Consider the following 11,959-nt stretch of genomic DNA (forward strand, 5'->3'; position numbering starts at 1 on the left):
TTGCCCAATAATATTTGGTGCACCAACTTCATCCTTTGTTGGAATATCACATTCCTGACAACATGCACATGATATGTACAGGGGAGGGTGATGCCTAGTCACCATAGATGGTGTAAGCATCAGTAGCCAGTTGGGTTGACTACTCTACAGGGAATGGAGGCAGGAGTGTGTTCTCTTATCCTTCACTGGGGAGGTCTTTTCACATGTCCCCTGGTCCTAGGATATATGGGGACGAGAACCAAGACTTTCTCAGCTGAAGCACCTGGTCTTTGGAACTTCATGCTCTCCCAGCTTTCAGCAAAGTGATAAAATCCTTCCACTTTAAGAAGGCATTTGTCGCTCTACAAGGTTTTTTTATTTTAAAAAATCCAGTTCAGTTTATACAATTTACATATCATTTCATGCTGCCAGGAGGAGTCCCAAAGCCATTTCCAGGGATAATAACCTACAAAAAGTAATATATAATAAAATTCAATTAAAACAAAACTAATATACTACAAGTGATCATCCACAAAAGTCACCCAACAATATAAAATAACCACCCTGTCCATGTAAGAATGAACTTCAGAAGTAGACAACCTAAAGCCAGTGCTGTCCTATTTGGCATCTAATCATTTTGGTCAAAAGTTCTGTGAGAGCTCCTAGCTTTATATGACTTTGTTTAAAGAAAAGGATTAGACAATTGTGTGGAGCAAATAAATGGCAGTAAGCTAGTAAAGCTAGTTCAAAAGTAGCAAATGTCTGATTACTAGATGCCAACAACAGGGAAAGGTTATTTCCACCATGTCCTGCTTGTGAAGTAGCAGGGACCTTGTGGCTTGCTGCTGTTTGGCAATAAAATGCTATTCTAGACCATAAGACCATAAGTAGAGCCCTTCTGGATGAGCCAAATTATCTGGTCACCACAGTGGTCAACCAGGTGTCTATGGGAAGCCCACAAGAAAGACCTGATTGCAACAGGTCTTCATCCACTTGTGATTCCCAGTAATTGTTATTCAGAGGCATGCTGCCTCCAGCGAGATGGTTCTTTGGTTGGATACAATAAGGCAGTTCTTCAGCTATGGTTAGCCTACACGTGCTCCAGTGTCTGTGAATCTTATGGGCCCCAAACAGACTATATCACTTGTAGATCCCTCTTTCTGAAACACTTTCTGTTATGCTCAGCTATTAAAGGCAGCCTAATGGCAAAAATTCGACCACCCACTACTGTAAAATGACTGCTCCATGCAGGCATTGGCATTCCAGCCTTGCAAATCCCCCCCCCCATGTGTGCCTACTCCTTCATCTCTTAAATGCAGAGGCAATCTGTCTTCTTCCTGGGAGCCTTGACAGAATCGATGTTATATGTGATGTGCAACAATTTATGAAGCAACCATGAGCACCTGAGTCCACATCTGAGGAACATTTTGCAATTTCTCTGTGAAGGTAATATAGTGTTATATGACTTATGACATTTAACATGCATGGATTCCACACACGGTTTATTCATAATAAGTAGCACCATTTCCCAGATTTTATGACTGAAGTTATTTGTGATGACTGACCAGTCATATTTCCTGGGCAGCGGTAATAAAAATATAACACTCCTACATACTTTGTGTAGAGCAGTCCCCATAAACAGGGTGTTTTTGGGGTTTTTTGCAGGCTGTTATCCTGCTCTCCCCCTCCCTAGTTCTCTTTAAATGTCAGACAGCTGATGGTTTTGGCTTGGAAATAATAGCCGAATGAAACCAGTGAAGAACAGCAGACAAAAGCAAGGGGGAGGGGAAGGAAAGGAAAGGAACGAAAGGGTTCAGGATGATGAATAGACAAAGTACACAACATGATGAGATCAGCTAGATTTTCAACACCTGCACACCAGCTTGTTCCACCTGTCTTCCTTAGACCATGCACGGATGTGGAACGAAAAGTCAAATATTAATTTGTTCCTTGTTGATGCTCCGGGCTGACAAAAGTGTTTTGGTTCCACCTGAATAACATCCAATATTTGAAAATGAATAAATTGCATCCTCTTTTGGCAAAGGGAAACATTAAATAACAGAAGGGCATGTTTATCACTGAATCTCTGCCTCTTCTTCCGGTGGGGTCCTGAATGATGAAAGGAGCTGTTGGATGATGTGTGCAGTATTGGGGTGGGGGAAGGAAGAGGGAATTAAGATTACAGCCAACATGTTTGAACATGAAAAAAGAGACAAATATGTTTCTGTGCCTAATTGACTTAGAACCATTTTATCTAGAGGGCTCTCTTTTGCCACTCAGACCCCAAGATCATATATGGGTGCCTTTCTGGGGGGTGGTTCTCACCAAAACAGATGGAGTGGATGGCTGTGAAAGAAAGGGACTTTTCAGTTGTGTAGCCCTGGTTGCTGAATACCCTCCCTAGAAAGCCTTGCCTGGCACTTAACGGTTGGTCTTTTTAACACCAGGCAAAGACTTTCTATTTTCTCAAGCTTACCATGTTATAGGGCTTCACAAATCTCTGGAACAACACTGTTTTCTCCCTTGGGGTTTTTATTTTGGTTTATTTTAATGTTGTCTTATATATGTTTCTAATTTTATATCCATGTTGTATTTTATAGGGCCTTTTTTAAGGGGTGTGTGTGTCTGTATACTGCACAGAAACACCTTTTTGTTAATGGGCAGCATGAAAAGAAAGAAGCAAATGCATTATTGCCCTAAGATTTAATTTGTTATGTTCCACAATTCTGGATTTTATCCTGCTTTTTCAAAGCTGTTTATTTAAAGGTTTAAATCATCTCCGGGACCTTAGAACAAAATCAGGGTGGTGCTATTTTGATGTAGAATTCCATTCCCAGCATTGCAGTTGTGAACAGCAATAAATAGGCTTCCCAATTCCCCCAAGCATTGAACTGAATCCTCTGTAGATTTCCCGGTCAGATAGCACAGCAGCTGTATATCGAAACCCATGTCATTTTGTAAAAGAGTCACAAGGGGGAACCATTGTCAACAGCATCAGGAGAAGATGATCTTAGATGGTGGCAGAACATGACCCTGAACCTGAACAGGGAAGTGGGTATCGCTGGATCAACTCTTCCTCACTTGAAGGCACCCAATCTTTGAACTGTCACAAAGATATGAAAGCTTGATAAAGAGTTTTCAGACCAACTAATGCCTGTCAAATAATATTACTGGCTCAGCCTCAGGTGCTTTTGTTTTGCAAAAGAAGTATCAACAATCTGTGACTGAGTCCCAATGACATGAAGCGGATAACCCATCTCGGTTGAGTCCCTGAGCCCAGCTGGGACCCAACAGCAGTGTGTGGGTTGGCATGTCCATCCAGCCATTGTACTGTACAGTGTTGGTGGTCAGTGATGCAATCCCACTGATAGTACCTCACATAAGATCTCAGGAGTTTTTAGAGTGCTTGAAGTGATGCAAAGAGCCTGGAACAGGGATAGATGGATCCGTATATCTCCAGTCTGTATCTAATTGCATGCCTTTATTCATAAGTCCACACCATCTTGTTTTTGCATTAACCAGTGATTTTTAAAAACTTGTATTTAAGAACTTATTCAACTAGAATTTTACCACAGAATATGTATTTTAAAACCTATTGCCACTTGAGATACACATTTCTCAATGTTATATCCTAAAACACACATTTTTACAACACATTTTAGTACAGGCCACTGCCCATTTATGCAAGGGTTACGTTTCGAGGCACCACACATATGTTAAATTGTGTATATTAGGAACACCATTGAAAAAGCCTACAAATAATAAAAAAATAAATTTTATTTATATTCCGCCCTCCCCAGCCAAAGCCGGGCTCAGGGCGGCTAACAACAATAAAACAGCCTTGAAACCCTTGAAAAACCCTTTTAAGAACCTGCAGCACTTACCAGATGCCAAATTGTGCCAAACACCTCCACAATCGCTCCCTCCCAACCTCCTTGCTCCAACTCCGTATACCTAAATGGTCAGTTTAGGCCTGTGGGATTGCTAGGTGCTGTTTTCACACCATTTTTGCCGTGTTGTGCGGGCACGTGTGCCTTGAATCTTCATAAATGGGGAGTTGCCTGTATCTGAGTCAAGAACTGTATCGCCTTGAGAGGAAAGGATGTAGCTCAGTGGAAGGCTATCTGTTCTGTATGCAGAAGGTTCCAGGCTCAATTCCTGGCATTTCCTAGTGGGGCTGGGAATGTCCCCATCTGAAACCTCAAAGAGCTACTACCAGTACAGCGGCACCTCAGGTTAAGTACTTAATTTGTTCTGGAGGTCCATACTTAACCTGGAACTGTTCTTAACCTGAAGCACCACTTTAGCTAATGGGGCCTCCTGCTGCTGCTGTGCCGCCAGAGCCCGATTTCTGTTCTCATCCTGAAACAAAGTTCTTAACCTGAAGCACTATTTCTGGGTTAGCGGAGTCTGTAACCTGAAGCGTATGTAACCCGAGGTACCACTGTATTCAGTATTCAGAGCAGACCTAGATGGGTCAGTGGTGCTTCTGACTTGGGACTCAGCTATACAGCTCCAAATATAATGTTTTAAGTGTGTTTTAAGTGCATTATACAAATGTGACATAGATGGTGATTGTGAGCTTATGGTAAATTCAATATACTTTGTAAAACTTTTTTTAAAAAAGCATTTTCACAGCGCTTGTGTTTTTTTAAAAAATGTGTCTCTACATTCCACCTTGGTGTAATGCTGTTTCCTATGCCTTTAAATTGTTCCTATTGCAAAATTTGGAGAAGTGTGAATTTCAAAGGATAATTATGTTCCAACCTGACTATTAGTTCAGGAGGTGCGAATTATCTCAGTTTGCTTTAAAATGTGAATAAATCAGAGTTATGTTTCAGCCCTAATCCAAGGACTAAGGGAAAGAAGCAGATTTTCAGGTACTTGTGCTCCTCAGGGAGAACAAAGTTGTCCAGTATAGCCCTATATCCTAAGTAGGCATAGGCAGACAGCAAATCTGGAATGGAACGTGTTTCTGGGATGGGGATGCTTGCCTGTTATTGCAAGGAAGGGCAGGAAATATACTGTTGTTGACAGAGAGTTATCATAGAGTATCATAGTTGTAGAGTTGGAAGGGACCCCAAGAGTCATCTAGTCCAACCCCCTGCAATGCAGGAATCTTTCGTCCAACATGGGACTTGAACCCACAACCTTGAGATTAAGAGTCTCATGCTCTACCGACTGAGCTACAATTCTTCTGAGAGGGATGCACTGCCCATCTGACCAGATCCATGCTGCAGTGTGTCGGTATTTGAGCGCTGTTTAAAATGGTTTCCTGCCACTGCTGTGAACTGTGTGCTGTCTCATTCCAAAAGGATATACATGTGCAAATGTTTAACTAGAAGGTGCACTGACACTCTGCCTCTGCCTTTTCTTCTGCACTGGCTTTTAGAAACTTTACTGAGAAGCTGTGACACTGTGCTGGACTAGGGGGAGATTGACCAAGCATTTTGCATATACCTTCCCTAATCACATTAGTGCAGAGTCATCGAGTATGACATCCTCCGTGCATTTTTCATCCACTGCCTCGGTGGTGAGAGGTATGAGCCCTCAACACCTTTAAATTACGGCTCCAAGCTATTTGCATATAATTCTACAATATTTATTAGTCACATTCAGCCCTGGAAGGAGCCCCCGTTTGTGCATAAAACATTCTCCATTTTATGCCAAAGTGAGACCTCAGTTTGTGATCCATCATAATGACATTTAGTTGTATAAAAGATGGCCTTCCACTAGGGGTACATGAGACACAAATAAAACCAGGAGATTACCAGGATTGTAGGTGATACATCAAAGAAAGGAGAGTGTTGGTGTTTTACATATTAAATCAGTACCAAGCAGCATGGATTGTTCCCAAGTTCAAACTTGCATTTCATTGGAATCAATTTCTTTTCTTCCCTTTTTTTTGTAGAAGAGCTGGGATGAAGTAATACATCTCTGTCAGGAGGGAAGCTATTTATAGGTTCCTAAATCAGATTATTCTGAGGTTGGTGACTTTTACATAGACAATTAACTCATTCTGACATGCCACATTCAAGGTTTGTGTAACACATATTCCTACATTTAACTGAAATTAAATCTGGACAAGTCAGAAGTGCTATTGGTCAACTAACGTAGAGGCCTTGGGATATACAGTAATGTTAGACTTTTCTGGACTGAGTTGCCCCCCCCCCCCAAGATCCGGGTTTTAGCTTGGGAGTACTCCTTGCTACTAAGGACTTACTTGTCTGTGCACCAGCTGATGATGCACCAGCTCTGCTCATTTCTGGTACTGTCAGAGCTGACTGTGGTCCTACCTGCAGTAAAAGGTAAAGGTACCCCTGACCGTTAGGTCCACTCAAGGACAACTCTGGTGTTGCGCATTCATCTTGCTCCATAAGCCGAGGAAGCGAACCAGAGCAGTGCATGGAAACGCCATTTATCTTCCCGCCAGAGCGGTACCTAATTATCTACTTGCACTTGATGTGCTTTCAAACTGCTAGGTTGGCAGGAGCTGGGACTGAGCAACAGGAACTCACCCCGTCACGGGGATTCAAACCGCCGACCTTTTGATTGGCAAGCCCTAGGCACTGTGGTTTAGAATCCCTCCTACCTGAAATAGTTGCATCTTAATTGGATTTCATGGGACTGTCCCTGGAAACCACTTTGGAACATCAATTGGCGCAGAATACTGCTGTTACAATTTTGATTGAGGCCATATGCTGTGACCATGTGACTCTGTAATTGTACTGGCTGAACTAGCTGCTAGTTTGAGTGCAATTCAGGACACGGGTTATAATCTTTAAAGAGCTAAACAACCCTGGGACCAAGCTACTTGAATTCATGGAGGTTGAGGCAATCAGCAGCTACTGGCCACAATAACTATGGTCCATCTCCATTGTCAGAGACAGAATAGGTATTCTGAAAACCAGTTGCTGGAAATCACAAGTGAGGAGAGCATTGTTGTACTCATGTCCTGCTTGTGGGATTACCATAGGCAACTGGTTGGCAAGTGTGAAAGCAAAATACAGGACTAGGGGAGACGTTGGACTGATCCAGGAGGGCTCTGGAACTCATGTTCTTATTCCCTTTCCTTCTGAGTTCAAGCTGGTGACTAGGCACGAGAGGCCTTTCTCTGACGCAACTTCTTGTATGTAGAACTCCCTGCCCAAGGCGTTTGGCTTATCTTCCTCTTTATTTGTGCTCTGCCAGAATTTGAAGACTTTTCTGTTTAAACAATAAATAAGATAATAGAAACCTTTGGTTCAATTGTATTCTTAGCTCTGTCCCCTGGGGCCCATTTTTAGTAGCCCTTTTAGTCTTGAATTGTGTTGGTATTTATCCAGCTGTTTTAATAATGCCTTCTAGTATTTCGCTTGCCACTCCTTTCAGAGGGGAAAAGCAGGGCATTTTTGTACAAATAAATATATCAACTTACATAGCTAACATTAAAAAAAAAATCAAATGTAAGTTGCTGTGAAATTGAGAAATGCACATAAACATTAGTATTCCAAAATGACAAAATGGGTATTATTAAATGTGTGATGATTTAGAAGAAGGATGTGTTTGGAAATTATTTGCTTTCATTTCTTCTCCCCTCTCCTTTTAAAACTCCTCTATAAAGGGAGTCAATAGCTCTGCTCCCAACCTTTACTCACAAAGGCAGAATCTGTGTTGGGATTTCATATTCATACATGTTGCAGGATTCCATGTCACAGTTGCCACAGCAACTGTAACTTGGACACATGGCATATATAGGCAGGCAGGTTCTCTGGCAGCACTGCAAGACAAGAGGCTTCTAAAAGAAGGATTCTGCAGGGCTATTTATTTACTTTTTATGGTCTACAGCAATGTGACTTGGAGCACAATGCAGAATTTTCACTGGCTTCAGTACAACCACCCACACTTAAAGTTGGGCACATGCATAATTCCTGGCTTTGACACCGAGCTGGTGCAATTTTTACACCTACTGTATCCTGCTACTTTGAATTGTTTCAAGTGTTGCCACATGCTGATCCCCTCCATATGTTCGCTGGCCCTTCCAGTAGAAAGCTCGATGGCATCATTAGGAAGGGACAGCTTTGTTTGTGAGTTAGTTGTAGCTAAGCACTTTAAAAACTTGGACGTGTCTCAGCTCTGCAAATAGTATGGTCCACTTTCTCCTTTCTCATCCGAGAGGAAACAAGCAATGTACCTACAATGTGAAGCTTATTCAGTTAAAGGCTTTTGGGGTCAAGGACGAAATGCAAACATAGCCTAGAATTGGCGGGACCTGTTGCATCAGCCAGTAGAGTGCTGGGCCTCTTGATCCTTAGAGTGTTGGACTAGGACCTGGGAAACCAGGGTTCAAATCCCAACTTGGCATGAGGCTCACTGGGTGACATTGGGCCAGTTACTGCCTCTCAGCCTAACCTACCTCACAGGGTTGTTGTGAGGATTAAACTAGGGAAGAGACTAACTATAGAACACCTTGGAACACCTGTTTCGTTCTGGCAAATGGGGAAAGAGAGAACAATCAGTGTAATTGGTGAAACGGGCATAGAGGCTACAAACACAGTTAGGTGGGTACTTCCACCGCCCCACCGAATCCTACAAGCATGAGTTGCCATGTAGATGGTGCAGCAGACTTGGAGTTTGTACCCCAGGAGTATAATGTAATTAACCTGCAGACAACTCTCCTAAATATTCAGGACAGAGAACACTTTGGCCAGTAGACATGGTAGCTGGAGAGAAAAGCTGCCCTCACATCAAATAATTTTAGAATTTTGCTCTTTTCCAAGGGGTGGGAGGAGATACCAAGATTTGAAATTAAATTCATTGCTTAAAATTTGTGGTTTGGAGCTCACAACCAGGGAGATGGAGATGGCAGTGGAGCCTCTGGGGTTCATGGAAAGAGGACAACTTCAGTCTTCCTAATGGCATGGTCAACTAAGACAGTGAAGTGCTCCTAGGATTTGGAGCTTTGCCACTCACCAGGTAGGCTATTGTCTCCCCTAAACTGGAATGATTTTTACTGGACTGGCTCTTGCTCAGCAACTTCCTATGGCTCAGTACAGGCAAAATGACATAGTTGTGCCTTCCCAAGTCTTCACACATGATAACTATTATTGCTGTATATGCACATTATCATTGAATTATGCTGAACACAAGACTCGCAACCCCAACATTTCCCACACTTAAGCATCTTGAAATCTCAGGCACGATGCTGATGAAATATAACTTCCCCTGCTGTACCTAAACATATCTTTATTATTGTAATAACTGTTGAAGTTGAGCCTGTGAGGTGGAACTGCCTTACAGTAAACATGTACATAAATTACAAAGGTTTTAGGCTGTTGTAATAGTTTTGCTGGAAACCCAAATGCATCAAACATGAGTTTCTGCATTAGATAAAAGAAGATTGGTAGGAAATCTGCTTAGTCACATTAGAATATATGAGAATTAGGATTGTGCTAGTCTAAACATGTCACAGTCTGTCTGGTTAAAGCCCACTCTGTTTGTTTGGGGATTTTGCATATTTAAAGCTTTTGCATTCTGTGCCTTGATGCATCCTTTGAACTGGCACAGGCACCAGCATACCACATTTTAATAATATATCTGCAAGAGGAAGAGTATTCATAGCCGTTGCAGTTTCTGGGCTTTGCAAGTATATTGTGGTCAACGTACAATTGCCAGTGGGTGGTCTTGTATCTGAGAGTTTTATCAACACAATACCACCACCTCACAACACACAAACACACACCCCATATGTGGGTGGCTTCATTCCACAAACTGGCAATGTGTTTAGCGTGCAAAGTGCTTTCAGCTTGTCCTCTTGGTGACAGGTTCAGATCCTCTTTCCTCTATGCCACATGTCTGCATGTTGAAGAAGGTGGCATAGCTCCCTAGTTGAGAGCATGTGTTGCATGCAGAAGATCACAGGGTCAAACTCTAGTTGAAGGACCTCGGGTAGCAGGTGGTGTGAAAGGCCTGCATGCCTGGAGAGCTGCCGCCAATCACACAAAGCAGGACAGGGCTAGATGGACTAATGGTATAAAGCAGCTCCCACTGCAGCTCATTGTAAATCTTGCCATGCAGCTTGAATGGTGGAAAACAATTCCGTTTGCCATGATTACAGCTCAATCTGTGTAGACAGGAAAAATTGTCTGACAAAGAGCAGAGTGATCAGCAGAATTTCCCCTTACCTAGAGACTTCATCACGATAATGTTCAGGATGAAGTTTTTATAACTACAAAGGGAGCGATTGAACAAGAGCTCATGTTTCTCTAAATGAAGGCAGCTTAATGACGTTTCTGCTCTCTTTCTTTTCTGTTTAATTCATGTATTGAAAATAATTTTACCTAGCATCAGTTTGCATGCAGACACTGCAGCATGGCCAGAGATTTCAGCTGTAGGCTGCAATTCTAACTGCACTTACCTGGTCCTTTGAATTCAGTAGGACTTACTTTTGAGTAAACTCACATAGGCTTGTGCTCTAAATCAGTAAGCAAGGAGGTTGTGGAGCTGAGTAAAACATTCCTAATCAAGCTATAAACTAAATATGATAATTATGTGAAGCCAACCTAAAAGAAGCAAACTAAGAAAAGGCAGCCCTCCCACCCTTTCAAATGTGAGAACTTGGGATACAATTCAAGTTTTCTGACCTCTTCTGTATCTTGAAACACATACACCTGGTTCATTTTAATGGAAAACTGTGTGAAATGTAGTATATAATACGATTGTGGCTGGATTTTAAACGTGGAGCAATGTAAGGATGCTAAAATATCCCATACTCATATTAAATGGGGAACAAGCATCCAGTGCATCCACACTAGCAGAACAGTTGTTGTATCTAGAGCATGCTCAGGCCAGGAAGGGGGAAATGCAGATTCACAGGGAGCTCTCCAAGGTGCTGAGCTGGCTCCCTCAACTTTAAACCTTGTGATTATCAGGAATGTTCACTAACCACAAGAATTGACTTGGACTCAGTTCTGCTGTTCTGGAAAACAGCAAGATTTGGCCTGAATCTCTTCCAAGAATGTTTGAATTGGCTCTGATTCCGGAATCAGAAAAAGAAAGCTTCATGCCTGCTCCGTTCACTATGATGGGGAAATAAAAGATGGTGCAACCTTTCACCCCTTTTTGACATTGCTTTTCCTTTCCTTTCCTTTCCTTTTTTCTTTTCTTTTCTTTTCTTTTCAAGAGCAGCCTATTCAGTTTTGGGATGGGTGAAAATGGGTTCACTTAATCTTCCCTAGTGAGGTCAAAGTGTTTTGGGGCTAGAAACCTTTGAAGCTGATTTTTTGGGGGAAATAAATAAAAGTGATTTGCTTTCCTCTTTGTGGGCAGTGATTTTATTATGAAAATGGCATACTTTCTTAGGAGCAGCTTTATGATGTAGTTAGCGAAATTTCAGAAGCATCGGAGCAGGGAATAAGGTGTTATGATGAATGACAAAACAAAAAACCAAAACCAAAACCAAAACAAGCCTCAAGCTTGTAACACTATAAATCACAGAAAGAAAGTGCAAAGCTGATTTGACAGGAGCAGGTATATGGTCATGTTGCAAGGGCCAGAAGGATTAGAATGTCCAGCACCACTAGCAGAATTAGCAAAGAGCACAGAGTAATCAAGAACCAGGTGATACATTACTTCAGCATCCTTTCCCCAGAGCACTGTGATTGGAGGATGCTGCTAGATTAATTCCTTCTGACTAGAATGTAAACCTGTCATTTTTATTTTTATTTTAAATAACTATCGGCTGGGTGAGGACTGCAGGGCCTGCTCCCTTCCAGGGCCTTTTCCAACTGGCCCAGGGGGCGTGGCCCAGGCCCTTTCTCCCAGCTATAAAGGGACTCCTGCTGCAGGGAAGCCTCGGACCATCGGCTGGGTGAGAACTGCAGGGCCTGCTCCCTTCCAGGGCCTTCTCCAACTGGCCCAGGGGGCGTGGCCCAGGCCCTTTCTCCCAGCTATAAAGGGACTCCTGCTGCAGGGAAGCCTCGGACCATCGGCTGGGTGAGGA

Source organism: Podarcis bocagei (genome assembly GCF_964188305.1).
Source record: "Podarcis bocagei genome assembly, chromosome: 9".
NCBI lineage: Eukaryota > Metazoa > Chordata > Lepidosauria > Squamata > Lacertidae > Podarcis > Podarcis bocagei.